Source organism: Erinaceus europaeus, chromosome 2 (genome assembly GCF_950295315.1).
Source record: "Erinaceus europaeus chromosome 2, mEriEur2.1, whole genome shotgun sequence".
Classification (NCBI taxonomy): Eukaryota; Metazoa; Chordata; class Mammalia; order Eulipotyphla; family Erinaceidae; genus Erinaceus; species Erinaceus europaeus.
The window spans coordinates 92,911,342-92,939,231 of NC_080163.1; the positions used below are offsets into that span (position 1 = coordinate 92,911,342).

General features: G+C 38.9%; 2 protein-coding genes and 1 long non-coding RNA gene across 8 annotated transcripts in view; 1 reads left to right on the top strand and 2 right to left on the bottom strand.

Annotated features, from left to right (window-relative positions):
• Nucleotides 1-27,890, top strand: part of PALLD (palladin, cytoskeletal associated protein) — an 811,300-nt gene that overhangs the window by 685,428 nt on the left and 97,982 nt on the right. Inside the window, exon 1 of one of the 6 annotated variants that reach the window (XM_060184261.1) lies at nt 27,676-27,831. The exons of the other annotated variants lie outside the window; for them this stretch is intronic. The gene's annotated coding sequence lies outside the window, so the exon portion shown is untranslated. Of the gene's footprint in view, nt 1-27,675; nt 27,832-27,890 lie in introns of those variants that run through there. 6 annotated transcript variants of the gene reach the window in all.
• CBR4 (carbonyl reductase 4) overlaps nt 1-27,890 on the bottom strand; it is a 214,723-nt gene that overhangs the window by 46,091 nt on the left and 140,742 nt on the right. The gene's annotated exons all lie outside the window — the stretch shown is intronic.
• Nucleotides 314-27,728, bottom strand: LOC132536427 (uncharacterized). Its single transcript, XR_009548006.1, has 3 exons — nt 27,598-27,728; nt 22,139-22,256; nt 314-1,107 (listed from the first exon to the last, which is right to left on the bottom strand). It is a non-coding gene; the product is annotated as an uncharacterized LOC132536427 (long non-coding RNA).

A 27,890-nucleotide genomic window follows, 5' to 3' on the forward strand; every position in this document is an offset into this window, starting at 1 on the left:
AAAGTTGGCCCAGGATTAGGGAAATGTGCATGATCATTGTCCCAGGTCTGAAAGAAAAAAAGATTGCAATCAACCAACAAAGACTGACTGACCTGAATTTCTATTTGGCTAATATGAAAAGGCAATGTGACATCATAAACATATCTGTAGGATGCCTTCCCCTTCTTGTGCCATGTTTTCACATAGCACCTACATTTGGTTCAACAATCCCTTCCCTTCTCCTCTGCTGTAATTTCTACCTATTTGGGTTAGAATTGTGGAAGGAAAGAAAAATATATATATATATCTTGATCTTCTTTTGTCCATTAGACCGAGAAGTATTTTTAACTAACTGATTTCAAAATATGTGCACAAACTTTAAGAGAAACAAATTTTAGAGAATGCTAAGGTTTCAAAGGAAAGAGGATATTCCTTTGGGTGATGTTTGAGTATCAGAGGTGTAAAATGGGGTGTGAAAAACAAATAGAAATAATGGCTAAAAATGCTAGTCTTATTCTAACTCCTTTTTTCTGATTTAGTGATTTAATACTGATTTACAAAATTACAAAATAACGGGTATAACACAGAACCATTTTCACCACTAGAGTTCTGAATCCCCAGTCCCTCCATTGTAAGTTGCAGAAGTTTTCTTAAGGTTGTAGATATGGGTTAACTATTATTTCTACAACTATCTGTCTAGATTTGTATATATTTCCCCCTCTCTTTTATCCCCCCTGTGGTCCCATCTTCTCTTCCTTTCCAAGTCACACATACATCTTTTACTACATCCAAATGTCCCTCCGTTTTTTTTTGTTTTTTTTTCTCTTCTCTCTCCAGTTCCTGATGGAGTTGGCGTTCAGAGGCCTCTGGTTATCTTCCTCCTATTAATTCTTCCCTACTGGGAATATGGATCAAAATTATTTTCGAAGTGCTGAAGGTGGGAGTTCTGGCTTCTGTAATTGCTTCTCTGCTGGACATGAGCATTGGCAGGTAGATTCATAGCCCCAGCCAGTTTCTGTCTTTCCCTAATGGGGTAGGGCTCTGGAGAGGTGAAGTTTCAGGACACATTGGTGAGGTCTTCTGCCCAGAGAAATCAGGTGAATCATGATAGCATCGGCAACTTGGTGGCTGAAAGGCGGCAAGATATAAAGTTAGACAAAATGATTAATGAACAGGAAATAAAAAGTAGGAACAAAGCAGATAAGAATTGGGACCTTAGGGTGGAAAGAAGCTAGGAAGTCCATTTTAGGCATTTTCTTTTCTTTTTTTTTTTTAATATTTATTTTATTTATTCCCTTTTGTTGCCCTTGTTGTTTTTTTATTGTTGTAGTTATTATTGTTGTTGTCGTTGTTGGATAGGACAGAGAGAAATGGAGAGAGGAGGGGAAGACAGAGAGGAGGAGAGAAAGATAGACACCTGCAGACCTGCTTCACCGCCTGTGAAGCGACTCCCCTGCAGGTGGGGAGCCGGGGTTTGAACCGGGATCCTTATGCCGGTCCTTGTGCTTTGCGCCACCTGCGCTTAACCCGCTGCACTACAGCCCAACTCCCTTTAGGCATTTTCTAAGGGACTCATGACTATCATAGTTTTTGCTTGAATTTGATAGCTAATATGAAGTTGGATAAAAATATTGTCTGAGAAAATGGTGTCAGAGTTGATTAAAAGGGCTAGAAATTTGGATTAGAGCAGAGAGAAGGTCCCAATCTTGAAAAAAAAGTCTATAAATAAAATTAATGTTTTACCCCATCCACCTAGCCCAGAGCCCATATATATACTTATATTTAGCACAGAAGCTTGTGTAACCTCTGAGTCCATGTTTGTCTGAGCTTGTGGTTCATGGCCACATCTGGGAACATTCTAGGCTGCACTCATTTCAGGACCAGTCTTAAGTGGCAGAATAGGATGACCGAGCCTCCCTTTGAAAAGTGGGTCTGTTTCTACCATTAGTACTTTATAGTGAGGACAAGGTCATGGAAAGGCCCACAAGAGGACTTATGATGTTCCTGATGGAAGTGACCAGTGATGGTGGAGAGAGGGACCCATTAGAGGTCTAGGCCCATCATATTTGTATAGAAATCCAAGGATTCTCCTTTTAGGGCCCCAGATGATGGGTGGTCTGATACTGACCAAAATGATCATTATGAAGTGAGCCAGTCTCCCCCTTATCCAACTTTTATAATCCTTTCTTTAGACTTTCTCCCAGTTGTTTAAGCCTTGAGTGCCATTGTTGTACCCAACCAGAATTAGATTTTTGGGGTCTGTCTTCTTTGGGCCTTTCTTTTAGATTGCCAAGCTAATTTGTTCTAAGTCTGATCAATTAAAGGATATATGATTCCTTCTTTAGGCACTTCCACTAGGATTCTATGATTAGTAGGTCTAAGTCTAGTCAGAGAGGGCAATTAAGCACTTTTCTTTAACTGCTTTCTTAAAAAAAAAAAAAATTAGTGATTTACAAGATTATAAGATCATATAGGTATAGTTCTAAACCATGCCCACCACTAAAGTTCTGTACCCCAAAAGATAACCATCATAGTTCTCCCAAGATTTAGAGACAAGTTGACTACTTTCTTCCCCCTACAGTTATTGAATGAGAAAACAAAGATGGTTCCTAGAAAGCTGTTTCGGGAAGTTCAGTAGACAACATAAAAAAAAAAAAAAAAAAAAGTACAAAGGTACAAAGTAGGATATCAAAGAGTAGAAAATGTGCTTCCATGAAAGAAAGGGGAAAGATATGAGATAGGAGTGGTTATGATGACTGACAAGACTTACCAATAAAAGGCTTTATAAAACTGTTCTTCTGTGAGATTGACAGAACAGTGACTCACTGGAGCTCAGATAGAAGTATATTAAGAGGTTGGCAAGGATCAATTCTGACCCACCATGCAAATTCTTTGAGAAATACATCAGTACACACCATTAGTAAGAGTGTTTCCCCAACTTGCTAAGAACCTTTGCCCTCTATTTGCATTCCATGAAATTGGTTAACTTAATTTTCATATGTCTAGCACTATGGGTGTAAATATGTTTTCCTTGATCCACTTACCATTCCTCAAGTCTCTCAAGTAGAAAGCTGAATGGCTTGCATAGATGCATAGTAGCATCTATGGCACAAAGAGTTTAGCAGAAATTTCTGCAAGGAAGCATCTAGGATGGCTGTCTTAGTTATGGCCAGAAGTCAGCAGAGAGTCTACTGCCATCACATTGCTGGTAACAATTTAAGTTACACGCTCTCTCTCCTGCCTGCTAGTTTACAGAGATTTTTCCATTTTAGGGGAAATTTCTGAAGCTCATCCTAGTAGTCACTTAATGTGAAGACATTATGTTGTGAGCATGTTATATTCACAATTAGGACTCCTTGATGAATATTTGGATTCAGAGCTAAATCTGAGGAACCAGTTTTCAATTATGTTCATTTACTTGAAGTTGTATAATGAAGAGTGTATGTGCATTTCTTTTTTGCATCTGAAACAAATCTATGAGAGCATATGGCAACTATTTTCCTTCTTTCCCCATCAAAACCTGGACTGTAGGCATGAAGATTAGAGAGTCTCAAAAATTGCACTGAATTCCAACCCCACACATATTTAGTACTGTAAATATAGAGATTCTGAAGGAATTCTAGGTCTATCCCTGAGGGACCTTCCCAACATTAAAAACAAAGATAGTTGAGTAGGGTTGATAGTGAAAAGCTCATTTTCCTAAAGGTCGTCAAATAAAAAATTGTTGGTCTGTTGGGATGGCAAGATATCTCACTTGGATAGTATGCTTTCTTTGTCATGCACAAAACCCAGGTTCAATCCCAGATTTCACTGCACTGAAGGATGCTTCAGCACTGTTGTGTCTTTCCCTCTCACCCCCTCTCCCTCTTTTTTAAAAATTAGCTTTATTTATTTATTTATTTATTTATTTATTTATTTATTTATTGGATAGAGATAGGTCAGAAACTGAGAGGGAACAGGATGATAGGGAGAGAGGCAGAGAGACACCTGCAACCCTAATTCACCCCTTGCAAAGCTTTCCCTATGCAGGTGAGGAGCAGGGGCTTGAACCCAGGTCCTTGCACGTTATAGTATGTGTGTGCTCAACCAGGTGCGCCACCACCTGGCCCCTCTCCCTCTGTTTCTCTGTCTCTTTTTATCTGGAAAAAGTTGGCCTAGACTGGTGATTAACCAGTAATGACAAAAGTTTTTTTGTTGTTTGTTTTTTTTAATGGATCTATTGCAACAGAGGTAAGGATGCTAAGGGGCAACAATGGAGGAAAACTGCATGTGGTGATAGGAGTGGTATGAAGACATCTAATGTGAAAAGATAAGGAATCACTTAGGGACCCAGGCCAGCAGATAGCTCATCTGTGAGTGCACATATTGACATGTGCAAGGACACAGGTTCTAGTCCTTGGCCACCATATAGAAGCGCCTACAGAGGAAAAGCTTTACTAGTGGTAGTATAGTGCTGTGATGCCTCTCCTTTCTATCTCTATCTTTCTCACCTTCTGTTTTTTTTTAATTTTTTTTATTGGGGAAGTAATGTTTTACATTCAACAATAAATACAATAGTTTGTACATGCATAACATTCCCCAGTTTCCCATATAACAATAGAACCCCCACTAGGTCCTCTGAATCCTTCTTGGACCTGTATTCTCCCCACCCACCCACCCCAGAGCCTTTTACTTTGGTGTGATACGCCAATTCCATTTCAGGTTCTACTTGTGTTTTCTTTTCTGATCTTGTTTTTCAACTTCAGCCTGAGAGTGAGATCATCCCATATTCATCCTTCTGTTTCTGACTTATTTCACTTAATATGATTTTTTTCAAGGTCCATCCAAGATTGGCTGAAAACGGTGAAGTCACCATTTTTTATAGCTGAGTAGTATTCCATTGTGTATATATACCACAACTTGCTCAGCCACTCATCTGTTGTTGAACACCTGGGTTGCTTCCAGGTTTTGGCTATTTAAAAATGTGCTTCCAAGAACATATGTGTACACAGATCTTTTTGGATGGATATGTTGGGTTCCTTAGGATATATCCCCAGGAGAGGAATTACAGGATCATAGGGTAGGTCCATTTCTAGCCTTCTGAGAGTTCTCCAGACTGTTCTCCACAGAGGTTGGACCAATTGACATTCCCACCAGCAGTGTAGGAGGGTTCCTTTGACTCCACACCCTCTCCAGCATTTGCTGCTGTTACCTTTTCTGGTGTATGACATTCTCACAGGAGTGAAGTGGTATCTCGTTGTTGTCTTTATTTGCATTTCTCTGATGATCAGAGAGTTGAAGCATTTTTTTCATGTGTTTCTTGGCCTTTTGGATCTCTTCTGTGGTGAATATTCTGTCCATGTCCTCCCCCATTTTTGGTTGGGGTTATTTGTTTTCTTGTTGTTGATTTTGGCAAGCTCTTTATATATGTTGGTTATTAAACTCTTGTATGTAAAGATCTCCCATTCTGTGAGGGGTGTCTTGGTTTGGGTGGTGGTTTCTTTGGCTGTGAAGAAGCTTTTTAATTTGATGTAGTCCCATAGGTTTATACTTGCCTTAGTCTTCTTTGTAATTGGATTCGTTTCATTGAAGATCTCTTTAAAATGTATGCGGAAAAGAGTTCTGCCAATATTTTCTTCTAAGTATCTGATAGTTTGTGGTCTAACATCTAAGTCCTTGATCCACCTGGAATTTACTTTTGTATTTGGTGAACACAGTGGTTCAGTTTCATTCTTCTGCATGTTTCAACCCATTGTTTCCAACACCATTTGTTGAAGAGACTCTGCTTTCCCCATTCAATAGTCTGAGCCCCTTTGTCAAAGGTTACATGTCCATAGGTGTGGGGGACACCTTCTATTTTTTAATATTTATTTAGGACACCTTCTATTTTTAATACTTATTTAGTTACTTAATAGACACATAAATTGAGAGGAGAAAGTAGAAACAGAGAGAGAGAGATACCTGCAGTACTGCTACAGCACTTGTGAAGTTTCCCCGTGGAGGTGGAGACTAGGAGCTTGAACCTGCATCTTTGTACGTGGTAGCATATGTGCTCTAACAGGTGTGTCATCACTCAATCCTTCTCACCTTCTGTTTAAAAGGAAAAAAAAAAAAAAAACGAGCCACCAAGAGTGGTAGAGTCATTCAGGTACCAAGCCCCTGCTGTAACTGGTGATACAAAAGAAAATGAAAATGAGAAATACGTACTTATGTGACAACTGTCTTGTAAAGTATTACACCCCTCACCCTGCCCAATAGAGTGGGGAAAAAAAGGTAATCCTTTTGGGAGAAAAATGAAGTTCAAATGCTATATCTAGTAATTAAAACTCCAAGTAGAAGGTCAAGCCTGTTAACATTATAGTTGATATAATATGGTGGAAATATCATTGATAATACTGGAATTGTAAAGTTGAATTTGACTTCTCACTTCTAAATCAATGATCTTCTTGATACTTATGCCTCTAGGTTCATAGAGGACATAAAGGAAGGGTTTGTTCTGAGAATGCTTCCCTGCTTTCATTATAATCTCCTTAGACAAAAATAAAAACATGATCAGATAGATTATAAATGGTAAATATAATGTGCACAGTATTCAGACCCCCCCCCCAGAAAAATCATTCTTTGAACTTTTGGAAAGCTACTGTTATAGTTGCATAATGTGTTCATCCCAAACCTCCCCCACTACGTCTGCACTCCACTTCATATTGGAGCCTCACAACATCTCTCATGATGTCCATGAGCCTAGCAAAGGTGAGAGGCAGAGGAAGTTTTGGGATAGAACACAGATAGAATCAGGCTAAAGTGAACTCTGAGCTCAATAGGGAGGATTTGGTATGAAACGGCAACAACAACAATAACAAAATGCATTTCGAATCTGTCAGTCATAGGCGCCACCAGCATTTTTGAGACATTCCAAACCAGTCTCAGAAAGTACATGACCCCCAAGGACAGTAAGCATAAGGGTGAACCTAAATCTCTCTAGATTTCTAGTTGAATTTGGGAGTCACCAGTATGAAGAGCACCTACCAAAAAGGAAAGAACTGGTAATCAATTCAGGACATTTTTTAAAATCACTTTTTTGAAGTTGGTTTTAATCTAATAGTTCCATGTATTTTTTTTTTAACCAAGAACTCACCTTTTAAATACTCCCTCAACATACACACTAAATTTGTCTACCAGCAAAGCAGAGACAGTATCGGTGGAAGTTGACTAAGTAATACCCCAGCTGATCTGTCTTGAACTAATGTACAGTTCCTGCTGAGCTTTTTAAGAATGTTGAAGTGCAACCGCATTGGGAATTCTGATTTAAAATAATCTCTGAAGTTTAGAGATGTAGAAAGTAAAATTCATTGGGATGAAATGACTTGTGCAAAAATGACACAGCTGTTTTACAACAAAATGGGCAAGAGAATGTTTGCCTATAAGTCAGTTTCAGGCTAGGATTCCTGATGCCAGTGGTTGTCCGGTGACATTGCCCAGAACACTGGATTGAAAGCGAATAGTTAATGGTCTTGGTAGTATTTTCTTGAATTTAAATTTTTCTCCCATTAATCAATGAATTTTTTTTTTCCCTCCAGGGTTATTACTGGGGCTCAGTGCCTGCACTGCAAATCCACTGCTCCTGGAGACCACTTTTCCTATTTTGTTGCCCTTGTTGTTACCCTTGTTGTTATAGTTACTATTATTGTTGTCATTATTATTGTTGTTGTATAGGACAGAGAGAAATTGAGAGAGGAGGGGAGACGGGGAGAGAAAGACAGACACCTGAAGATCTGCTTTACCACCCATGAAGCGACCCCCCTGCAGGTGGGGAGCCAGGGCTCAAGCCAGGATCCTTATGCCTGTCCTTGTGCTTAACACCATGTGCACTTAACCCACTGTGCTACCACCCGACCCCCGAATTTTTTAAATAGTGACTCTTACCACTATTTTTACCCAGTAACAAGATGAATGGGCATGCAAATGCAGGCATTAATTTGAAAAACTCAGAAACAGACTTTCTCAGATTTCTTTTTCATGGACATATGCTTGTGATTGTGTGTCAGCATTCTCTCAGCACAAGTTTATGGTGTTCCTATGATAGAGTTAAGTGTAGTAGTGTGTAAAACACCACTGCAAGGCTGTGCTCTCAGTCCCAAACAAGTTTGAATTCACAAGCCATGCTATAAGGACATCTATTTTCCCGGAGGGTACAACTGATGGCAATGACTGCATATTTGCTTATAACTTACACCATGTTCTATCTGAAAATAATTTGGAATTTCTATAATAAGAATTCATCCCAGACAGTCTGAAAAGCTGTTAAGTAAAAGCAGGTAATGCACTTGGAAATTCCAGAAACCGAGTACTATTTCTACATTGGTCAGATGGTGAACACAAATAAGCAAAATTGAATAAATGGTAACAAGTGAAAGAGAAAAATGTGTTTTCTATAGAATTTGACCTGTTCCTTATAAGAGTCAGAGTGGTGGCTTTAAAAGTTGGTGGTTGCATCTTACTTAGTGCCTGACAAATAAATAATGGGCCCTCAAAACTTGTTAGTGCAATGGACAAAGGAAAGTACAGACTACTTTCAGTGACTAAATAAGAAATAATATTAAGTGATAGGATATCATGTATGTTTATATTACTTACCTTTGAAAACAAACTGATTCTTTTTCATAGCAAAGGTTGAGAACAAACTGTGGATATTTAATCATTAAGTATACTTCACCTAGAAAAATCGGTCATTCTTAATTTCTTGGTTAAGTTAGGCAGGAGCTAATTGTAAAGGGATTAAAACCTTGAAAACTGCTTTGTTCAGCTTTTTGTTTCAGGTTTCCCTTTGAAGTGCAGATGATGTGTTTATTTGACATAATAAATACCACCATCCGCTTTGTTCCAGGAACTAAAAGGCTATGTGCCTGCCCAAGGAATTTCTCAGTTGTTTATATGTAAGGAAATACTGTTCTGTTTTATTGGATAGGGTCACTGCAGCTTCTTTCTTAAATAGGGAATACAGAGAGTTCTGCTTTCCTCATATACATCTGAACAGAGAAAGCAGAAAATACTCTTCTGTACTTGAAGTGCCTGAGTGTTTTCAACCCCGGAGCAAAGGCAACAAAGGGTTCCTGAAAGGTGTGCATCTTTCATTGAGGAGCCCAGGAATTTTGTTTTGTTTTGTTTTGTATATTCATTTAGGTCTGTAGCATATCGTTATATAACCTTTTTAAATACTAGGGTAGCAAATTTGGCACTTACCATCCATTGGTGTCAGCCAAATTTAAGTGCCAGAACACGGAGGAAGTAAGTAACTACAAGTTGGATTGTGTGGAATTTTCTTGGCTTTTGTCATTTCTTTTTAAATATATGTCCTGCTATATGTATGAGGAAGGCAATCAACGGGACACTTCTTTGAATTACATACTTTGCAGTGACTTAAATGTGTGCACAGAGCAGTCTTTCCTAACAGCTGAAAACTCTATAGTCTTTTGTGGTTTCCAAAAGGTACTCCTTAAATGGGCATAACTGATGGGTGATTGGCTAGTGCACAACAGAAGGCTGAGTCAGAGTGACCTGCTGAAGCTAGCCGTGTGTGTGTGTGTGTGTGTGTGTGTGTGTGTGTGTGTGTGTGTGTGTGTGTAAGGGGGGGGGTTCTCTGAGCAAGAAGGCGGGAGTTAAGGAGGCTGCAAGCTTAGCAGAATGTTTGAACAAGACAAAGAGTAGCTCCAGCAACCAAATAAGGAAGTCTGTGCTGAAGGATTTCAGAATAGAAGTGTGTCAGAGCTATCTGGGAGAGATGGGAAAAAAAAAAAGCAACAGAAAAATGTCAAAGGATTTTTGTTTTACTTGCTTACACAAAACAGGGGAAAATAGCATCTCTGGTCTTTAATCAATAGTGAGAAATGCAACTGTATCTATCCCTCCCTGTTCATTTCTGTAGCCATGTATCTGAGAAGTGATGTTTAGAATCTCTTCGAGCAGCTGAAATAATAAGCATTCTCTTGTTAAACATGGAAAAAATGCAAGTTGTACATTAAGAGCACCATAACATTCCTTTATGCATAATTCATATATAACTTTAAAATATCAGGGTAGCAAATTTGACATGTACCATCCATTCTTATTTTTAATCAGTTTTATTCAGATTAGGAGCCACAGAAAAGTATCTTGAATTCTATTTTCAGACATGCTTTAGACACTTTATTATAATTGTATCTATAGAAAAAAAGAGTTGACTCTTAAGAATTAGCTAAATATCCATTAGGCCTATTAGCTAATTTAAATAAATTGCTAATAACTGAAGATGCCAAAGAAGCAAATTGTTTGAAGACATTGTCAGTGTTTATTTTAATATTCTGTAACTCATTTTCCCAAACTCTGCAAAGATAGTAAATATTTGTTTTTAGTCATTTAAATTAATACTGAGTTTATATTTGTTGTTTGTTTGTTTGTTTGTTTGTAATGTGAGAGAAGAGCCAAGGCCAAGTGGTGGTACACCTGATTAAGCGCACATTTAACAGAGCACAAGGACCCAGGTGCAAGTCCCTGGTCCCCACCTGCAGGGGGAAAGTGTCATGAGTGGTGAAGCAGTGCTACAAGTATCTCTGTGTCTCTTTCCCTTTCTGTCTCTCCAACCCCTCTCAACTTCTCTCTGTTTCTATCCAATAAATAAATAGATAAATAATACTTTTAAAAAACAGAGGTGAACCCAAGTTTGGATGTATTGTTTCAGAATATTAAACATAGTTAAAAAACACACAGCATTTTGTGCCAAAAACCCCAATGTAACTTCAACTAACAAGGTGTCTGTTTAGTTTTACCACTAAGCATAGCCACAGAATATCTGCCCTGAGCCAGGTTTTGTTGTTGTGGTTTTAAATCCTCAATAACTTAAATTTTGACAACTTTAAAATAGACAAGTAAATGAACTGTTCATTCTACTCCCACCCAAAAACAGTAGGACAATGCAGACTGGAGCCAGAAATTACCAGAGAACTGCCTAAAGGTAAATACAGAAGTTTGGGCGTCTGGTTGGTAGTATAGCAGGTTAAGTGCACATGAAGTGAAGGGCAAGGACCAGTGTAACAATCCCTGTTCAAGCCCCCAGCTCCCCACCTGCAGGGGAGTTGCCTCACAAGAGGTGAGGCAGGTCTGCAGGTATCTATCTGTCTCTCCCCGTCTCTGTCTTCCCCTCCTCTCTCAATTTCTCTTTGTCCTATCCGACAACAGCAGCAGAAGCAATAATAACAATAACAACAAGGGCAACAAAAATGGGAAAAATAGCATCCAGGAGCAGTGGATTCACAGTGCAGGCACCGAGCCCCAGTGATAGCCCTGGATGCAAAAAAAAAAAAAAAAAAAAGTTTAAATGAGAAAGAAAAATAAAAATGGGGCTGAGGGGAGAGGCGTTATCAGAACCCACCAAGAATAACCACTTTAGGTTTCAGTCCACACTAGTTTCAAAAATCACTACCATCACCCTCTTAAATTTGAATATAAAAGCCTTAATAAGACATCTTTGTCACTCTCTTTAGGAAGATGTCAACCTTATCAGAAAATACTTATTATCACCACCACCAACAACAAAAAATCAGAATTTGAAAAAAAAAAAAAGTCAGGAGCTATAAAGTCAATAGCTAATCCCCCAATAATAAACATCTTAGTATTTGCCTGAGGAATTCAAAAGAGAAAATGTATATGCCTTAAAAATGTTTATTGTGGCTTTTTTTTTTTATTTCAAAAGAAGAAAATAATTCCACAAAACTAAGGAACACAGGGCAATCTTGTCTCAATCGATGGAATTTTATACCAGTTACTTGAGCTAGAAACAAGAATGTTAAAGCACAAACATTTTCGTTAAATAATATAATGATGCTGAAAAGTTAATTTATAAGATAACATCTTGTCTATATTTTGAAGACTCAAAAAGAAGAGGTAGAAAATAATAGCATGGGGCCAGTAGTAGTGCACCTGATTGAGCATTACAGTGTGCAAGGGCTTGGGTTCAAGCCCCTGGTCCCCACCTGCAAGGGGACAGTTTTGCAAGTGGTGAAGCAGTGTTGCAGATCTCTCTCTCTCTCTCCCCCTATTCCCTCTTGATTTTTGGTTGTCTCTTCAATAAATAAATACTTAGAGGAAAACTTTGGTGGAACACTTTCCCACCTAAACCTCAAGGGCATCTTTGATGAAACAAACCCAATTGCAAGGAAGACTAAAGCAGAAACAAACCAATGGGACTACATCAAATTGAAAAGCTTCTGCACAGCCAAAGAAACTATCACACAAACAAAGAGACCCCTCACAGAATGGGAGAGGGTTGAGAATTCTAATCTCTACTCTCAGAGAGAGAAAGTCATTTGACTTTTCAGTGCATCTGTTTTGATTACCCCTCTCCTACTGAAAGTAATTATAAAGTGATCAGAAAGCATTTTGCACAGATCAGCTATTTTGAATTATTCTATTTACAAGACAAAGTTGATTGAAACTTAAAAATAATAAACATTGCCTATAGTCCTAATTGTCAGAAAGCAGAGAAAGAAACAAATGTCTTTATGGAATTGCCTGTGTTGATTTATAATAACTAATGATTGTTAATGTTACATGTAATTTCATTCAGTTCCCTGAAGTACAGATTTGAACATTCAGACAGGACTGAAAGTGAATTGTGTACTTTCAGTGAGTTAATGTGGAATCACCTCCTAGTGTTTAAATCGTGAATATGTCTCTATCAAGCTTTCACTTATCATCTTTTTCTTCTTGTCTTCTCCTGTGTTGAACTTAAATAGCATTTTCATTAGTTTTGTTTTTGATAGGCTAAGAGTGTAAAGGCAATTTAATTTGTACTTGACTTGATCAAGGCAATATCTCGGATTTGCTTCATCTGGTTCCATGTTGACAATATAATAAACTCCCTGATGGCATCCCATGACTATGTTTCTTGAAAATAATGTAAATTATTAAATTTATTGGCAGCAATACAATGCTAAATGATTTCCTGGATCTCACTTATTCCTCCTGGCCACCCTGTAAAGTATGCTGTATTGTTGTGCCCATTATACAGAAGTTCAGAGAGATTAAATAAATTACCCCAAAACATACCCAGTAAATGACAAGTTTGACATTCAGACCCAAAGCCATGAGCTCTCAAATATGAAACTGCATTACTTCAGTCACTGTGAAATGAAAACTTTAGGGGCAGGGAGATATCATAATGGTTATGCAAACAGACTTTCATGCCTGAGGCTCCAAAAGCCCCAGGTTCAATCCCCCACACCACCATAAGCCAGAGCTGAGCAGTGCTCTGGTGCTTCTCTCTCACACACACAAAAATAAAATAAATAAAATATTTTTTAAAAAACACAACTTTAAGAATACACCTAAAATGTCACAAGGAGATGGCAGCTCTCTTGGAAAAATCCAGAGATATTGGTCTGGGAGGTGGTGCAGTGGATAAAGCACTGGGCTCTCAAGCATGAGATCCTGAGTTCATTCCCCGGCAGCACATGTACCAGAGTGATGTCTGGTTCTTTCTTTCTCTCCTCCTATCTTTCTCATAAATGAAGCCTTAAAAAAAGAAGAAAGAAAGAGAGAAAGAAAGAGAAGGAAATAAAGAGAAAGAAAGAAAGATCCAGAGATATTAAAAACTTCCACTTTAAGAAAATAAAATGATGATCTTTAACAGTTTGACAATTTGAATCAGAGAATGATTATTAGAGATACCACTAAAAATGCCTGCATTAAAACAATAGTTGGGAGAAGAGATACATTTTGAAATACTATTTATAGTATCAATGAAGGAATCTAAGGGTACAATTCTTTTTTTGTTGTTAAGTGAGGATCTCAGTAGGAATTACTGATTAATGAATATCTGTGTTTTCTTGGATTTGGGGCCCTACCATGTAAATATAATGGGGAAAGTGGACCCCTTAAGGTTAAATGTTATGCTTGTCCACAACATCTGAGCTCCAAATATAGTAAACATAAAGTTGTAGCCATCATAATTAACTCTAATATGCAGGATGGGTGTATGGGAGGAGCAGGCTCTCCACTGTAAGTTCCTCAAGAATTTGGCTGTTGGAGTTGGGGTTCCAGGTGGTATTGCAACAGGTTAAGTGTACATGGTGCAAAGCACAGGGAAAGCATAAGGATCCCAGTTTGAGCCCCTGACTCCCCACCTGCAGGGGGGTTACCCCACAAGCAGTGAAGCAGGTCTGTAGGTGTCTTTCTCTCCTTCTCTGTCTTCCCCCTCTCTTGATTTCTTTCTATCCCATCCAACAACAATAACAGCAATGACAATAACAACAAGGGCAACAAAATAGAGAAAATGGCCTTCAGTAGCAGTGGATTCATAGTGTAGGAATTAAAAAAAAAAAAAGTTCAACTGTCTTGGTCATATAGTTTAATCTCCATACTTGGAGATATCTTTTTTTTTCTAACATATATTTTCATTAGTTATTTAATTGATTTACAAAATTATAAGAGGAGTATAATTCTACACCATTCCCACCACCAGAGTTCTGTGTTCCCAACCCATCCATTGGACACTGCAGTAATTCTCCCAAGGTCACAGATACTGGTTGACTTTATAACTCTATTTTCCCCCTTTTTTTTCTGTGATCCTGCCTTCATTTATTGCCATTTAAAAATATTTTATTAGTGACTTGATAGTGACTTATAAAATTATAACGGGTATAATTCCATACCGTTCCCACCACCAGAGTTCTTTATCCCTATTCCCTCCATTGGAAACTATATTAGTTCTCCCAAGATCACAAATATCAGTTGACTATTATTTCTATAATTATCAGTCTATATTTATATGTATTTGTTCATTTTATTCTATGGTACTGCCTTCTCTTCCTAAGTCACACCTACACCTCTGTACTAGAAAGGATATCTTTTTAAAAAATATTTATTTAGGGGGTCGGGCGGTGGCGCAGTGGGTTAAGCGCACGTGGCGCAAAGCTCAGGGACCGGCGTAACGATCCCTGTTCGAGCCCCCGGCTCCCCACCTGCAGGGGAGTCGCTTCACAGGCGGTGAAGCAGGTCTGCAGGTGTCTATCTTTCTCTCCCCCTCTCTCTCTGTCTTCCCCTCCTCTCTCCATTTCTCTCTGTCCTATCCAACAACAAAGCAACGTCAACAATGGCAATAATAACCGCAAGGAGGCTGCAACAACTAGGGAAACAAAAGGGGAAAAATGGCCTCCAGGAGCAGTGGATTCATGGTGCAGGCACCGAGCCCAGCAATAACCCTGGAGGAAAAAAAAATTTTTATTTATTCCCTTTTGTTGCCCTTGTTGTTTTATTGTTGTAGTTATTATTGTCACTATAGCCGATATCATTGTTGTTGGATAGGTCAGAGAGAAATGGAGAGAGGAGAGAAAGACAGAGAGAGGGAAAGAAAGATAGACACCTGCAGAACTGCTTCACAGTTTGTGAAGCAACTCCCCTACAGGTGGGGAGCCGGAGGCTTGAACCAGGATCCTTCAGCCAGACCTTGCGATTCACTCCATGTGCGCTCAACCCACTGCGCTACCACCCGACTCCCTAGAAAGCATATCTTAAGTGTTATTTTTTTTTAATTTTTAAAAAATATTTATTTATTCCCTTTTGTTGGCCTTGTTTTTTATTGTTGTAGTTATTATTGATGTCATTGTTGTTGGATAGGACAGAGAGAAATGGAGAGAGGAGGGGAAGACAGAGGGGGAGAGAAAGACACCTGCAGACCTGCTTCACCGCTTGTGAAGCTACGCCCCTGTAGGTGGGGAGCGGGGGGCTCGAACCGGGACCCTTATGCCAGTCCCTGAGCTTTGTGACACATGCACTTAACCCTCTGCGCTACTGCCCAACTCCCATCTTAAGTGTTCTTAACACATACACACACACACACACACACACACACACACACACACACACACACACACACTGCAGTGGACATTTTAATTAGTTTGCTTTTGACAAAATTTTTATTTGTCAACCCTTTTTGTTCAGTAATTCTGGAAAGAAATAAAATTAAACTACAAAAAATAACATTGAAAATATCTAAATAAGTACATGACAGCCATGAACCAAGCTTGGAATTATTTTAGCAAATAGAGGGGCTACTTTTGATAGCAACATGAATGAGTTGTGATTGAAAAGGAACTCTTAAGGACTTAAAAGATGAAAAACAGCATTTTGAAGATGAGGTTGAAGGACACCAGGATCAATAGAAGAGAGGTGATGTATGCATGAATGAGTGGATAACCCAGGGAAGAAACCAAAGCCAAATGCTACACTGGGATGACATGTTCCCATGCTGCAGCCTTTTGCCTGATGCTAACTCATTCTTCTGACATGAAGAAGTCCAACTTTTAAGTGCTTCAGGGATTTTTGTTAAGCCTTTTAAGGGCATCCAAATGAATTAACTATTGTACTTCACCTACGCTCCAATAATTTACTTTTCAGTGGGCAGTTTTATTTTCCCAGATGTGCAGTTTGTTCACAAGGGAGTTATGAGTAATTAACTCATAAAAGATGTTCAGTGAATGAACTGCAAAGCACCTGTTGTTACCAGCTGATTTTGTCTTCTCACTTAGATTTGAAAGAGCTTCAGAATACTGGACTGTGTTTTGTTTTTCCTTTAAAAGCTTGTGATGGGGATTCGGGCTGTAGCGCAGCGGGTTAAGCGCAGGTGGCGCAAAGCACAAGGACCGGCATAAGGATCCCGGTTCGAACCCCGGCTCCCCACCTGCAGGGGAGTTGCTTCACAGGCAGTGAAACAGGTCTGCAGGTGTCTATCTTTCTCTCCTCCTCTCTGTCTTCCCCTCCTCTCTCCATTTCTCTCTGTCCTATCCAACAAGGACAACAACAATAATAACTACAACAATAAAACAACAAGGGCAACAAAAGGGAATAAATAAATAAAATAAATATTTTAAAAAAAAAGCTTGTGACACCTACTGATTTAGGTTCACACAGAATACAACTATAAATAGATACTAAGGGTTAAGACTATGTCTTTATAGCTAATGAATGGAAAGTGTCAGGGGTTCAGACAAGCATTGGCTACTTTAGGATAGAGCTGAGTTAAGCCTCTCATGGGTGTCCAACACTTTTGCCATTGTGGGTTCCTCTATTCATAAAAAAATACATTTTATGACTGCACTGATACAAAGATAAGTATAACTCAGGGTGGATTCAATATTATATAATCACCAGCATGCCAATATTCTATATTCACTTCTTCCATTTGAGTTTAAAATAATTCAAATTCAAATTCTCAAGCATGAGGCCCTGAGTTCAATCCCCGGCAGCACAGGTACCAGAGTGATGTCTGGTTCTTTCTCTCACTCTCTCTCTCCTTCTGTCTTCATGCATAAATAAATCTTTTTAAAAAATTCATTAAAAGTGTTGTCCATATATAACCACTGTGCTTCATGAATAAATGGCCCTACCTGATATCATGGAGAAAAACACTTCATTATCCAGTTGACCTCATTTATATATTTTTTCCTTAGTGAAATAACATTGCTCCCTCTTCCGTTTTAATTTCTACTTTTTTTTCCTGATATTTCTCCCTCTGTAACTCTCTGGGGCTCAAGAATCATTAATCCCCTTCTCCTCAAGTAACACAACTTGACCTAGAAAAGTCAGTGGATGCCCCAGTCACCATGCTCTGTGGAGGCTACTCATGCTGGGTCTTTTGGCCATGGAAGAAGAATAACGGTCTTTTGGCCATGGTAACTAAATCCAAAATTAAGTGCTCTGTGAAGCCTTTGTTTTCGAAAGTGAAGTCAGTTTGACTGACTAATAATGTCACTGCCTATAAGCTAATGAACTAACTGCAACAATGAGCTAAAAACGTGTACTTGCCAGCTGTTAATAAATTAATCTCTAATGAGGCTTTTAAGATCTGAGAAAATGATTTGCAGAGGGTTGTTTTTAGGAGACAGACTAGCCTTTTTAATGGTCGCTGTTTTCCTTTTTGTTTCCCTATGTTGAAAAATTCACTTTCCAGATATTACTATGTCAGTTTTGTTTACAAATTATATTCTTCTTTTAATATTTATTTCTTTATTCCCTTTTTGTTGTCCTTGTTGTTTTATTGTTGTTATTAATGCCATCGTTGTTGGATAGGACAGAGAGAAATGGAGAGAAGAGGGGAAGACAGAGGGGGAGAAAAAGACACCTGCAGACCTACTTCACCACCTGTGAAGCAACTCCCCTGCAGGTGGGGAGCCAGGGGCTTGAACTGGGATCCTTAAGGAGGTCCTTGTGCTTTGCGCCACATGGCGCTTAACCTGCTGTGCTACCGCCCGACTCCCCACAAATTATATTCTTAAAACTGGTGTTCTAACCTCCGATTTCCCTGAATGCAGTTTTCTTCTCCCTTTGAACTCTATTCACATGCCACATTTCATTAAACTTCATTACGTAGTGTAAAAGACATGACCATTTGAAAACAGTTACAGACTTCTGGTTTCTTTGAATATAGCAGATAATAAAAGACATGACCATTTGAAAACAGTTATAGACTTCTGGTTTCTTTGAATATAGCAGATAATTTAAAAAGCATCTCTGAATAATCCTGTAGAGTGATCAAATTTCCTGAGAATCAGATAGCTTTTTTCCTAAAGCTATTTAAAAAATGTATTGGTAAGTACAATAAACTGGTAAAATAATCTCAACTCCTTGGAACAGTGAGAAATTTTTTACATTTTATAGAATCATAGGTTAGAATTGTGTCCTTTTTGTTTCCCCCCCCCCCTGAAATCATTTCATCAGTGGTAACATTGTATAATTCACTCACCCACTTAGTGGGCCCATAACAGTATCAATATAAGTTGTTATAATATCAGTATTCTTTTTCTTTCTCTTTTTAGATAGAGACAGGGAGAGAGGGATTGAGTGGAAGAGACTGCAGCACTGAAACTTCCTTCAATGAAGTGGAGGCCTGGTTTGAATGTGGGTGACACACCTGGCAAAGCAGCTCCCTATCCAAGTGAGCTGCGTTGCTGACCCAATATCAGTAGTTTGGACTGTCAATCATATAAACTATATATCAGATAAAGTTTGTTAATCTTACCAGTTACTTTCTTTTGTAAGGGTCTTAAGATCTATATTTAGGGAATTTTCCAATGTAAAATGTATTCCTTAAAGTATATGTATATGTATATGTATATGTATATGTATATGTATATGTATATGTATATGTATATGTATATGTATATGTGTTTTCCCCAGAGCATTGTTCAGTGTTGGCTTATAGTGATGCTAGAGATTGAGCCTGGCATTTTGGGGCCTTAGGAATGAAAGTCTTTTTACATAACCATCATGCTATTTTCCCCACCCTAGATTTCTGTTTTAAAGGAAATAGTTGGCTTCCCTTTGTTCTCTTTCTCTTCTCATTTCCTTTTCATAATAGAGTCTAGGCTTGCACTCTTTATTTATTTGGTCAAGAATAGTATACTGTAAAATATTCACATCTTTGTCTCTTTCTCATTTTACCAAAGTATTGCTCAGCTTTGGTTTATGGTTTATGGTAGTCCTGGGGTTTGAACTTGAGACCTCTGAGCCTCAGGCATAAAAGTTTGTTGTGTAAACCACTATGCTGATTAGTTTCCTGGATCAGTGGTTCTCTTGGTAATTGAGATACTTTGCTATAAATTCTTGTTTCTACTTAGGCAAATCCCTGTGTGTTCCCTTACAGAGAAAAATTAAATGCTTAAGATAATTTCATTCATTTGACCCACAGTATACATTTATTAATTAAAGTAAATGGGTACTCAAGTTTGGGGCTTTAAGGGCTTTTTATAGGAAAGATTTTATACTTAGAGAAAAGGGGTCCATTCTTTCCATTGCTGAACATAGTCCTCTATTTTTTTAATGTTTTATTTATAAAAAGGAAACATTGACTAAACCATAGGATAAGAGGGGTACAACTTCACACAATTCCCACCACCAGAAGTCTGTATCCCATCCCCTCTGGGAGTATGGACGTAAGGTCATTATGGGATGCAGAATGTGGAAGGTCTGGCTTCTGTAATTGCTTCCCTGCTGAACATGGGCATTGGCAGGTCGTACCATACTCTCAGCCTGCCTCTCTTTCCCTAGTAAAGAAGGGCTCTGGGGAAGTGGAGCTCCAAGACACATTAGTGGGGTTGTCTGTCCAGGGAAGTCTGGTTGCCATCCTGCTAGCATCTGGAACCTGGTGGCTGAAAAGAGTTAACATACAAAGCCAAACAAATTGTTGACCAATCATAGACCTAAAGGTTGGAATAGTGCAGTTGAAAAGTTGGGAGTGTCCTCCATTTTTAGATAGCTAGCAGGCATATTTTAGTTATATTCCAAAGGGCCTGTGGCTATACTAGTTTTGTTTGTTTGTTTTTTGTTTTTTTTTTTCCCCCTGAGCCTGAAATCTGATATGCTTGTGGATCCAAGATTTTGTCTGAAGAGATGATGTCATGGTTGGAAAAAGGACCAGAAAGCTGGCTCAGGGAAGAGAGTAACTCCCTAATATGGGAAAGGGGTATAAATATTGTTGACTGTAAACACCATCGATTTGATGTAATCTTGGGCCCATAATCAGCTTAGGAGCCTATGGTGACCTCTGCATACCTGTAGATCTGAGCTCACATTCTGTGGTCATGAGTAGGAACATTCCAGGCTGCCCCAATATCGACTCATCTCCTCAGGTGTAGCATACAGTATGTTGTCCATCTTCCCTTTGGAGGATGGAACATTCTCTACCATTGTTGATGCAAGTTGAGAGCAAGGCCCTATGGGGGCCCACAAAGGGGTCTGTTGTGTTGTTCCTGAATAGTCCTCTATATTATCCTGTTGGAGTTCATGCTTCCTTTTGCATTTAAATCATTACTCTAAGAAAGGAACTTGCCAAAACCAAATAGTAGCTCGAACACCAGGGTGTTTTTATTTTCTTTCATCCTGGAAGCAACAATGCATTCATGATTTACCTTTGTATTTTTGAAGTATCTGAAGGACTATATGAAAATGAGCACAAATCCATGTTATAGTGTCTTTTTAGATAACAGTATTAAGAGAATCAACTGAGAACATGTCATCTCATTGTAACTTCATATATAAACTGCCATTGGAGTTAAATTGTGTCACCTGTATTATCAATCAGTATTATGCATAAGATAAAGTTTAGTGGGGGAGCTAGCATAATGGTTATGCAAAAAAAATATATATATGCCTGAGGCTCCAAAGTCCTAGGTTCAGTTCCTACCATCATCATAAGCCAGAGCTGAACAGTGCTTTAGTGAAAAAAACATATACATATACAGTTTAAGGTTTTTCTTCTGTAGCATGAAGTGAAACCAAACCAATTACAATAGTATTTTGTTATTTCCTCAGGAGAGTCATATAAAAAGTCAAATTCCAGGGGGCCAGGCAGTAGCACACAAAGTACCTAGTGCAAGAACCAGCTAAAGGATCCTGGTTTGAGCCCCACCAACCTCCCCCTATAAAAGGGGGGTCACTTTGCAAGTGGTGAAGTAGGTCTTCAGGTATCTGTCTTCCCCCCCCCCCCCCCGTCTTCCCCTCCTCTCTCAATTTCTCTCTGGCCTATCCAACAACAACAAAATGTAAAAAAATCACCACCAGGAACAGTGGATTCATACTACAGGCGCTGAGCTCCAGCAATAACCCTGGAGGCAAAAAAAAAAAAGGGGGGGGGAGGGATTCCTCCTTTCAACCATGCCTTCTCAGTAATCCCCCTAGAATCAGTGAATGGTTCCACCAGAGCCAGCATAACTAATTTATTTGCAGAAGGATACTTAATAATGAGTCAGTCTTTTGTAGATGAAGCATGGCATTTTTGGAAATTGTTTTAACTGTTTCAGACATTATCATTATCATAGTACAACTTTGTAACAATAAATTACTAACTTACTAGCAGTTATCATAATGCCCTGTCATTTTCAATATTTTTTTTTATAATATATAGTTTTCAGTCCAGAGTTTTACTCCTTGGAGTTTGGGTTTTAGCATTAACAATGATGTCATTGTTTTTCCATTCACTAACGCTATATCCATGGGTAGTTACGTAACTTCTCTGAGCTCACTGTCTTCCACCAAGGGTCATGATGGTAACAGCCATGTGTCTCCATTGTGCAGGCAGTTAAGTTGGTAGAATGCATCTGAAGTGATTGGCATAGAGCGACCACAAAAATAAAAGAAACCAAACTCCACCTACCAGTGCTGTCCCCAAAGCATCCCATTTTAACTTCTTAGCAGTAGTCCAAAGTCAGTACAGCAGGTTCCTTGAAGGATGTCCAGTGTCCCTTTGTTATAATGTTGATGAGAAAACAGTCCTGGAAAACATTGAACAAAATGACATTATTGATGACTTCGTGTCATTTTATATTTTACTTAATGTCACAATTTCCAAGAACCTATTGGCAATGTTAAGTGAGTATTTACTGTCCCATTACTTACATTTTACATATGAAAAAACAAAAGCTCTATTAGTTTAAGGTCATGGACGCAGCCTTTGATTGATCCATCTGCCTTGTTCCAAAGCCCATGCATCTCCATTAGATGGTCTCTTTGGAACCCTACTCGTTCTGATTCTGTGATTACTCTGACCATGTTTTAGAATTTAAGGCCTACTTTGCTCTCATAAACTGAATCTGCTCGTTTGTTTGGAACTTCATAATCTTTCGGTACATTCCACAACTGCAGACCTTCTCTGACTGTCACTTTCCCTCTCACGTAGTATTTTATATCTACTGGGTTCAAGTCACATATACACAAGTACAAACAGTTCCATTTCTTTTCCCCTTAGCCTTTCTCCCTGCTCTTAATAAAAAATTATGTACAAACCAGAGAGCCAGAAAGTTATTTTGGCCACTGGGATACATTTGTTTTTTTATGCTAAAAGTATGAATTGTCCTTGGACGTTTGCCCTTTCCTCTCCAAATAGTCTGTGTTTGTGATCATACAATGCACAGAACTTAGCCTCTTGAGAAGGCCCACATTTTTATTTTTATTTATTTATTTATTTAAAATTTTTAATGTTTTTTAATATTTATTTATTCCCTTCTGTTGTCCTTTTGTTTTTGTTTTTCAAATTAAGCCTTTTTCTTTTTTAATTTTTTTAAATTTGTTATTAAAAAATTTGGATAGTGACAGAGAGAAATTGAGAGAGAAGGGGGAGATACAGAGGAAGAGAGACAGAGAGACACCTGCAGACCTGCTTTACTGCCTGTGAAGCGACTCCCCTACAGGTGGAGCACCAGGGGCTGGAACCGGTATCCTAACCATTCCTTGTGCTTTGTGTCACGTGCTTAACCTGCTGCGCTACCGCCCAACTCCCCACATTTTTATTATTAAAGGGTTACCACTTTCATCACAATAAGCTGGCAGCTATTGCAATGGAAAAAAATGTGTTTTATATAAAATGCTATAGTTCATAAGCCTATGGGACTACATCAAATTAAAAAGCTTCTTCACAGCAAAAGAAACCATTACCCAAACCAAGAGACCCCTCACAGAATGAGAGAAGATCTTTACATGCCATACATCAGACAAGAGTTTAATAACCAACATATATAAAGAGCTTGCCAAACTCAACAACAAGACAACAAATAACCCCATCCAAAAATGGGGGGAGGACATGGACAGAATATTCACCACAGAAGAGATCCAAAAGGCCGAGAAATGTGAAAAAATGCTCCAAGTCTTTGATTGTCAGAGAAATGCAAATTGAGACAATGAGATACCACTCCACTCCTGTGAGAATGTCATACATTAGAAAAGGTAGTAGCAGCAAATACTGGAGAGGTTGTGGGGTCAAAGGAACCCTTCTGCACTGCTGGTGGGAATGTCAATTGGTCCAATCTCAGTGGAGAACAGTCTGAAGAACTCTCACAAGGTTAGAAGTGGACCTACCCTATGATCCTGCAGTTCCTTTCCTGGGGATATATCCTAAGGAACCCAACACACCCATCCAAAAAGATCTGTGTACACATATGTTCTTAGCAACACAATTTGTAATAGCCAAAACTTGGAAGCAACCCAGGTGTCTAATAACAGATGAGTGGCTGAGCAAGTTGTGGTATATATACACAATGGAATACTACTCACTATAAAAAATGGTGACTTCACCGTTTTCAGCCCATCTTGGGTGGAACTTGAAAAATTCATGTTAAGTGAAATAAGTCAGAAACAGAAGGATGAATATGGGATGATCTCATTCCCAGGCAGAAGTTGAAAAACAAGATCAGAAAAGAAAACACAAGTAGAACCTGAACTGGAATTGGCATATTGCACCAAAGTAAAAGACTCTGGGGTGGGCAGTGGGGAGAGCACAGGTCCAAAAAAGATGACAGAGGACCTAGTGGGGGTTGTATTGTTACATGGAAAACTGGGAAATGTTATGCATGTATAAACTAAAACTATTGTATTTACTGTTGAATGTAAAACATTAACTCCCCAATAAAGAAATTTAAATAAATAAATAAAAATAAATAAAATGCTATAGTTAATTGCAAAGACTCAAATTCATAATGATCTAAGATCTTTCAGAGGTACTCATTTTTTAAAATTTTTTATTAATGATTTAATATTGATTTACAAAAGTATAAGATAATGGGTATAATTCCACATTGTTTCCTACCACCAGAGTTCTACGTCTCCATTCTCTTCACTGGAAACTGCAGCGGTTCTCCCAAGGTCACAGATAGGGGTTTTCTCTCTCTCTCTCTCTCTCTAATATATCATATTCCATATAATATATTAATATGTAATAGTAATAAAAATTATGTGTCTGTGTTTGCCCATATTTTTCTATGGGCCCTCCTTAACTTCCTTTCAGAGTCACATCTATGCCTACTTCAAAATGTTTTTCTTTTTTTTCCTCTTCTTTCTGGGTCCTAATGGAATTGGGTTTCAAAGCCCTCTAGTCATCTTCCCCTAACACTTATCCCTTTCCCTGGGAATATGGGCCAAAATTTGTTTTGGGGTGCAGAAAGTGGGAGTTCTGGCTTTTGTAATTGCTTTTCTGCTGACATGGGCATTGGCAGGTCAATCCATACCCTAGCTTGTTTTTATTTTTTTCTAGTGGGGTAGTGCTGTCATTGCTATTACCTTAATGTCCATCAAAACAAACAAGCAAACAAAGGATTTTTTATTATGTGAGACTAAGAGAAGGTAGGGAGAAAGACTAGAACCTAGTCTATTACATGTGGTGTTGAGCACAGAACAGAGAGCTTCACACATGTGATACCATGTATTGTACACTTCCCTGGCTGCCTTTATGGTCATTTGAACAAACTAAAAGAAAAAAAAATAAAATCAAAGTTGAACAGTGAAATACTGAAATTTTTTCCCCCTATCATTCTCTCAAAAATTGAAAAGATAGGGAGTCGGGTGGTAGCACAGCAGGTTAAGCGCAGGAGGTGCAAAGCGCAAGGACCAGCTTAAGGACCCCAGTTCAAGCCCCTGGCTCCCCACCTGCAGGGGAGTCATTTCACAGGTGGTGAAGCAGCTCTGCAGGTGTCTGTCTTTCTCTCCCCCTCTCTGTCTTCTCCTCCTCTCTCTATTTCTCTCTGTCCTATGCAATAAAGACACTATCAATAACAACAACAATAAAGCAAGGGCAACAAAATGGAATAAATAAATAAATAAATATTAACAAATTTGAAAAGATAATGCAAAGCCAGAAGATGGTGCAGTAGATAGACAAAAGTGTTAGATTCTCAAGCACAGCATTCTGAGTTTGATTTCATGTACCAAAATGATGCTCTGGTTGGTCAGCTTCTCTCCCCCTCTTATTAATAAACAAGTCTTTAAGAATAGATAATACACTGTTCATGCCTGGAAAGATGACTACAGTGTAGTATAGGTTGTAGGTTACAGAATTGTTTGTCAAGGATAGTCTTATCTATGTTTAAAATCCATTTATTTTTTAATTAAAATTTTTTTATTATCTTTATATTTATTGGGTAGAGACAGCCAGAAATCAAGAGGGAAGGGGGAGGGAGAGAGGCAGAGAGACACCAGGAGCCCTGCTTCACCAGTCATGAAACTTGCCCCCTGCAGGTGGGGACCAGGGGCTCAAACCTGGGACCTTGTGCACTGTAGCATGTGTGCTCAACCAGATGCACCACCACCTGGTCCCTTTAATTTTTTTTAAAGTGTGGGCCCGCTTCTTCTGAGGTTTTTTAAAAAATACTTATTTATTTATTCATTCATTCATTCCCTTTTTGTTGCCCTTGTTGTTTTATTGTTGTAGTTATTTAAATGCATTTAAAAACACATACAGAAGCTAGAAAAGTGACTTCTGTCTGTCAACAATGCTAATTTGTGAGGGTAGAAGTACAGGAAGATAACTACTTTTGATTTATTGCTTAAATATTTAGTAGATATTCATTTGAAATCTGAAAATCAGTTGAGATATTCTGGAAAGTAGAGTGTGTGGCTAGGACTGTGAACTTATCAAGCCCCACTGTTTGTTGTGAATAGTGGAAGTAGGAAGAAAACTACTAGACTGCTTTAGCAAAGGATCCATTAGCTATTCAAATCCAGTTGGCGTTTATTGGTATTTATGTGGCAGTCATTTTATAGAAAGAGCCTACAGCATAACAAGAGATGTTCAATAAATGTTGGTTATCAGAATACATCCATTCATATTGTTGACAGGTTATTATGTGTAAAAGAGGTGGAGTCCCAGCAACAAAGGAGCAACCACCCTTGCAGAAAAACAGGACAAAAATAACTGATAACAATTTGCTAACCCAGCAACTAAAGGAGGATGCACAAAGCCAGAGGTATCCTTAACTGAGCTAGCGAAAGAAAAAGTTGCTGATAGGTCACAAACTTTACATGAAAGAAATGAATTCTGGGATGACTGAGTCAATTTGCTTTCAAATGCTTCTACAGAAATCCCCCTGTGACAGGTTAAAACAAGTGACTCAGACCTTCTATCTAAAAGCTTAGGAGAGAAGATGGAGCACAAGACAGGGTTGTCATTCCTGAGAAACTGCTAAATCAGAAAGCTTTATACTTCAAGTTACCCTAAGGGCCCCAGAATTTAGTTAATCATTGATACACAGAACAAACTAAGTAATAACAATCTAGCAACTACCCTTTTTCTTTATTAAGCAGAATACTATATGTGGATTTTTTTTTGTTTGTTTATTTGTTGTTGTTTTATCTAAATATTGGACAGCCATTCTGCAAGTACCCACAAATCCACAGCACCCCAGTTTTAAGTGAGTGCTGCCTACAGAGGTAGACCCTCCCTCTCTCCACCCCACAGCCAGGCAGTTTCACTCCTTTTAGGGCCAGTGCCATCTGCCAGCTAGGTTTGATTCCTTTCCCTTTGAATATTGTTCCACAGTCACATTCACTGGACACACACACAGAGCACCAGGGCATTAGAAAAGCATTATTTAAAAATTAGGGGAGAATTACCCTAGTTTACAGACAGCATCTCTATTGGCCTAGGGAGAGAAGGAAAAAAAAAAGTTGAAAGTTCTTTCCTGTTATAAATCCTCCTGGAAATTTCCGGGAAAGCCTGACTCCTCACTTGGCTGCCCTAGGAAGGGGCTTCAAACCCCCCCCCCAAAAAAAAAAAGAAAGAAAAGAAAAGAAAGAAATCAGAAATCTGCAAAGGGCGTGCTGAGCCGGCTCTGGGAAGCGCTCACTAACCTGGGGGTTGAGTTGGAGGCCGGAGCCACGCCTCCTTCCCTCCAGCGCCAGCTGCCTCGCAGGCCTGGCTCCGGGCTCTTATTTTGAAGGAGCGCAGCCCCGGGTCCTGGGAGCCTCACTGAGTCCCGGAGCTCGCAGGCTGCGCTGTGTGGTATATAGCGGCTACCTGCCGGCAGAGCCTGCTGCTGTCTCCTGGGACAGGACGGCACTCAGAGACCCCATCCGAAGAGCTCGGTAGGTGTAGTGGAGTCAGTCTCAGGCTGGCAGAAATGTATGAATTATTACCAGGAATG